Below are 6,000 nucleotides of genomic sequence, written 5' to 3'. Positions count from 1 at the left end.
CATCCGCTCTGTCATCCTTAGATAGTTCAGCTTCTGTCTAGTTGTATTAGTTAGAAAATGCAAAGCAAACTGCAAATTCCTAACCTCTTGTGTCCGATTCAAAGTTCGTGTCGTTGAATTTTCACGTTGATATCGAACATAGATGTCGTGGTCCGCGCGGTAACTTCGTCGGAGCGATAACTATCCAACGCGTATTTGCATACAATTTGAATAAAACGAAGGAGACATCATTGAGTGTCGAACAAGAAGATTAGTGACGAGATCTGGCATGTCAGTTACTCGTTAAATTAGCGGCACAATTTCGTGCGCGTAATTAAAATTGATCGTTTAACCGACGAGGGGGGCGTGTAATGCAATGACGTGACTATAGACATCGCATTGTTAGATGCTGCGGTCTGGTCTCACGCGACGAAAAACTGTGGTTTAATCTAAATAGACTCTATGGAACAGATTGCCCGTAGCCAATAAAATCGATGAAAAGCACGCACCGTTTTTACAAAAACATCATTTACGCGATACATGCAAGTTTATCGATTAAAATGTACACTTTGTGCAACGTAACTGCGTCGGAACGTTAGGAGTTGATCGACTGTTTTACCGATCGAACGTGCAGCTTTTATTTTTGAATTGAGCGCCAGAAATTCCACACATACCTAGAAATATCAATAGAGCAGAGTATCGTTACACAAACTTTTCCTCACTTTTACTTTGATCTACGCTTGATTTCCACGTCCCGTCATTGATCACACAAGACGCGCGAAAGGACAAAAGGAGGCAAAGTGACAAACGGGGCGAAAATCCGGGAGGGAAGATTCAAATGTCTCGAGGAATTTACGTGTCGTAGAATAGTGACAATTTACTTACGATTGATGAACGTCGTTTCGAGGGTGGCCGTAGCGGATACTGAACGAAAACCAAGAAATCGGCGAGAAAGGTAGAAGACAACCGCGTCTGCTCGTCACCGTGATACTACTGGCGGTGATTGCTCTACCCACACCAGAAAGTGCGACCCAGGAAGCAACCCCCACCGGCCGTCGACCGGTCGCGATATAGCAAGCTACCCCTGTGAATCGGTGATCCTTCGATTTCGATCAACCTGATCGAGTTTCACCATTGACGTCGTTTACCACGTTGATGTCGAGGTGGCCGTCACGCGGTAACCAAGCATAATTCATTCCATCGATCAGATCTCGATGGAAATTAATATATTCTACCGATAAGGAATCGCTGAATATAAGTTCGCATAGAAATGTTACAGCTACGGTGCATTAAATAGATTCTTGATTTATTGCGATGATATTCATGGAAAGTTAATATAATTGTAATGGCAGAAGGTGATGGGTGGATGCAAGCGACATTCAGTTACACGCATAACATGATATCGATGTGTAACATGTATACGTAGATGGTACTATCGTACTTTCGCGTTGAAAACTTTATAGTTCAATTCCATTGTACCTTAAGTCGTCCTTGGATTTCTGGCATACGCCCCTATAAACCCTAGAATATCTTAGGAATTTGCAGATCGTTTCCGAGTCAAGACATCGTGCAATTTGCCCCTCTCCTTTTCACGTTCTTTCTTTCTTTCTATCTCTTTCGTCGATAGAATTTTCTTCTCCAATACCTTCATTTATCGTTGCAATCTCTTTTAGCAATCTCTGCGCCTTTTGATCGATGATATCCGTTTGATTTTGTATCTTTACGTTGGTTTTTCTACTATTTCCTGGTATTGTTGTAATTTCTTCTATTCGTAATCGTCAAAGTGTCTCTCTCATTTCTAAAATCCTCCTGATATTGTTACGCCCACTTAAACATTTATTTTCATTGTTAGATCGTCCTTTTTGTTACGCGTGTGCTGTTTTCTTTTTACTGCTAGAATTTTACTTTTTGAGATCGATGCTGTTTTTCACTGGTGGAGTTCTTTTTCTGGCCCAAATTGATTGATATCTTCCGTGGGTGTTTAGGTTCTCGAAACAATTATTATAGATATTTATTAATCCATGTGCACGTAAATCGAGAAAGAGTATAAGAAATATTCATAACATCTATTGTTTTTACGGCAGAATTCACAATAAAGGAATGCATGCCATTATGGTTCATTAGATTGCTTGAACAGGATTAAAAGCTTTATGATTCTGTTTCATACAGATTGTATACAAACGGACTAAAACGTATCACGATACGGTTAAATATTGAAACAACTGCAGATTGTAGCGAATTAAAAAGTTGCTCGTCGATCTTTCAAGCGAAAAGATCCCCTATTGACTCTATTGCTGTACGAACGCCGATATTTTTCCAAATTAACGTGTGAGAAATGTTAGCCGAGTTATAATTCGCTTATGTGATATATGTATCGCACGTAGGGTGTGTAAAACGTAAAATTTTTTTAGTCAAACTATGAGAGCATAATCTACAAGTGAAAATAAGAAAAAGATATTACATAAAATTTAGCAGTAAACTATTTATGCAAATGCATATTTTTTATGGATATAAAATTGATTTAAAAAATGCACCCGAGGTAGAGAATTATTTTATTTATTAAATATAACAAATAACAACATTTCGTTAGTGAGACCTGACATGAACTTGTAAATAAAATACTCAAATACATTTTTTATGTTTTATATTCTGTGTATTTTTGCAGCTTGAAAATTCCCATAAATGTGTAAAAATAGTCGACCAACTCGTCATAAATCATAAATAAATAAATCAAATTTATTATATTGAAGATATCGCGAGAATATTATCAAATATCAACAACTAACTTATTAATTAGTTGTGTTAATTCTTCCTGCGTTGTTACTTTTATATATTCTGCAACAACAAATTTGTTCCCATGCTCATATTTTATATTTCAAACTGTGTTCAATAGTGGCTGATAACTTTGTAATAAAGCGTTTACTGTGAAATTCGCTACAACAGATTTCTCTTATTTTCGCTTGAACATTCCCTTACCTTTTTAACGACAAAATAGAAAATACCTTGTATAAGAATTATTGAAGCTAAAAAGCGTGGTAATAGCTACGTTTCGTTGCATTATGATTCTTCTGAGAATACTCAAAACGCAAGGACTCTCGCAGTAGAATAAGGAGCCACGAACAGACTTACTTCATTCACGTGATCGTAGTTGTATTGAGGTGCACGTCAATGCCATCTGCACATATCGACTTAGCGGATTCCACTCCGTGTCCCATCGTAATTAAAACGGTTTAAGATAAAGAGTTGGCATGCTTGAACGAGTCCTCGTCGCCGGGAATTTATCCACTGTGCGAATATTCAAACGTCCATACGTACCATCGTAGTTGGCCTTAATTAAAATTTCTTAATCGCCTTCAACAGTGGTAAATGGAACTCATTTTACGGTTACTTGAACCGCTATTTCAACCACATAATACGCAAATTGTTAAATACCGATGACACAATGAAGGATTAAGCAATAAAGAGGATGGAGAGAGAATAAGGAAGTCGTGAATAACTGAATAAATCATGATTTAAATCCTGTTCTACATTGTAGAGTGCATTGTGTAAAATATATTCCTTCTTGAACAAATTCACCAATAGTTCCGTAGATGTTATAACGACCGGGTAAAGAACCATAGTTTCGAAAATATCTAAGAGAAATGTTAGAATAAAAATTAAGAATTTCCCGCGTATTTATTTCCGTAATTTTGTCACAAATTTGAACTGATATCAGTAATTTCACAAAAATTACAAAAAACAAATTCACTGTTTCAAACTCTAAAGTTAGTGTGTTCCCTTGAACGACGTCAAATACAATTTTCGTATCTGGGAAAACCACTCGACTTGAATTACAGAACATGCTGTTACATAACACCAGGAGGCAAATAAAAATGTAATATTCGAAAAGACTTGTTGATGGAATATGAAATATCGTCCCGGTGGTTCGATATTGGAGTTTCAACGATGGTAATATCATGGATTACATAATAGCACCGCTTTCACGAAATCGCGACTCGATTCGAACATGTGTTTGAATTTTGAATACACGAAAGTTGGCCGTCTTCTGAAATATGGATCAGTGAAGTGTACACCGTGTGGCCTCGAATGGAGGCGTTTTCTCGCCCCTCTCCCCATCCCTCTCTCTCGCTCTCTCTCTCTCTTTCTCTCTCTCTCTCTCTTTCTCTCCTCCCTGCCATTTCGTTCTCCGACCAAATATTTGGTGCAAACACTCGACTCTGATTTTATAATTCCGGTCGAGTGGGGCATAGCTCTTTCAAAGAAACTGCCTACCATTTCAAACTAGTTTCGTGCTTTTCCCACCTGGCCATATATGCATAGCTACACAGTGATCCGTGAAACGAATGAATTTACTGCGACGGAAAAAGCAACTGTTTGTTTCTCTTGCGGCACTAAACGAATCCACAGCGAAACAGGCGCCGCGAGGACCTTACGCCCTCGTTCGTTTGGCTAACCGATTATACGAGCAAACTTTTTTATCACGGTACAAACATAAGCCGATTATAGATCTGTCGGTTTAATCTGCTGTATGGCGAGATAGCAATTTTGTAAGTAAACTTAGCGAGGAGCAATTTTGAGGTATTATCGCTGTACGAATGAGTAACTTTAAAACTAGCACGCAAATCACGTCGAGCGAAAAATTTGCATGGTTAATTCGAAAGTTATTCGACAAATTACGGACAGCCAGCAAATACTAAAGTGTGTCGTTTCGTAGATGTCAGTAACAAAAAGCTGGCAAAAATTTCGCTTGTTTTTCCTGGATCAAGCGTGTATCAGATGGCGTTCAAAGCTTACTTTTCATGGAAGACATGTGGGATATTCAGATTCGTGTTTTATCGTTGGTATTTTACTCTTGCGGTAGAGAAAGGTGCGATTGTTCTTATCCAGGAGGGATGATGGAGCGCGCTGATTCTGGGTTTCATCGATCAGAATCTCCCGCATTGGGAATAATGTATGTAACGGCCACCAGATGGAGGTAGTGTTAGCTAACGGAAGCTATCTTCAACTCTCTCGTCGAATACTCAACTGAAAAGTTTGGCTTGCTTTTACGATGAAATTGCAGCATAGATGGCACTTATTTACGTGATATAACCAAAGGAAATGGATATTAAAAGAACGTCTACTTTTTCATGGTTCCAAAAGGAAATTTTTATTAAGCCATCGTAAAATACCATTTCTACGCATGTAAAGTATCACTTAATTAAATTCGAAAAAATATGTGGGATAAAATCACTTTGGAATATATCATGGTCTCCCGGTGTTCCTAAAGACACATAAATCGAAAAAAATGGCGGACATTATATCCATTGGAATACTATAAAAAGACATAAAACGTATTGTCAATATTTCTCGAAGTTTTACCAGAGGATTCAATAACCGTACCGTGAACCGTAGTAAAGGTCTTATTTATGAGTTTAATACCTATCGTTAATCCAGCCTAGCAATTGCTGCTAAATTAGAAAAAAAAATATTAGGGATATACTTCTGAAAGAATGCCTGTGGAAACGCCATGCAAAGAAATTTGACATTTTCAATTGGAATTCGATGAGAGGAAAATGTTACCGTAATAACACCTGTTCTTTCATGAGATTTGTTGTTTTGAAATGCATACTTTCGTCGAATTACGACTAGAACGGCGCAGACACAGAATTTCTTTTAGAATACCATTCCCGACTCTATGAGAGGACATCAGTTACCATATATCGGGAATAACGGTGATTGCGCGCAAAGTGCGACAATGTTGTGATATCGTAAATTTCTGGTCAGTTGAACTATCTATTACGAATTAACCAATGGCAATAAAAGAAACAAAATATCAAGAATTTCTCTAAAAAATCGGAAACTACATGAAGATTGCTAAAAACCAAATACCTCGAAAAATTCTGTGAGTGAATTGCATAATGTCTGTCCCATTTCGACCAGAATACTACGAATCGACGTTTGCGATTTAACGGATAGTGGTTGGCATAAGGTAACGGAATCGTTTGGTATTCCAACGACGCTCTGGTCAACTTAAATGCT

General features: G+C 37.8%; 2 long non-coding RNA genes across 2 annotated transcripts; both read right to left on the bottom strand.

Moving 5' to 3' along the window:
- Nucleotides 1-1,264: 1,264 nt before the first annotated feature.
- LOC126928067 (uncharacterized) lies at nt 1,265-1,941 on the bottom strand. The gene is made up of 2 exons (XR_007716236.1): nt 1,885-1,941; nt 1,265-1,806 (listed from the first exon to the last, which is right to left on the bottom strand). It is a non-coding gene; the product is annotated as an uncharacterized LOC126928067 (long non-coding RNA).
- A 578-nt stretch (nt 1,942-2,519) lies between these two features.
- Nucleotides 2,520-4,519, bottom strand: LOC126928066 (uncharacterized). The gene is made up of 3 exons (XR_007716235.1): nt 4,252-4,519; nt 2,982-3,330; nt 2,520-2,913 (listed from the first exon to the last, which is right to left on the bottom strand). It is a non-coding gene; the product is annotated as an uncharacterized LOC126928066 (long non-coding RNA).
- Nucleotides 4,520-6,000: the final 1,481 nt, after the last annotated feature.

Source organism: Bombus affinis, unplaced genomic scaffold, assembly GCF_024516045.1.
Source record: "Bombus affinis isolate iyBomAffi1 unplaced genomic scaffold, iyBomAffi1.2 ctg00000513.1, whole genome shotgun sequence".
NCBI lineage: Eukaryota > Metazoa > Arthropoda > Insecta > Hymenoptera > Apidae > Bombus > Bombus affinis.
This window is presented reverse-complemented; position numbering and strand designations above follow the sequence as displayed.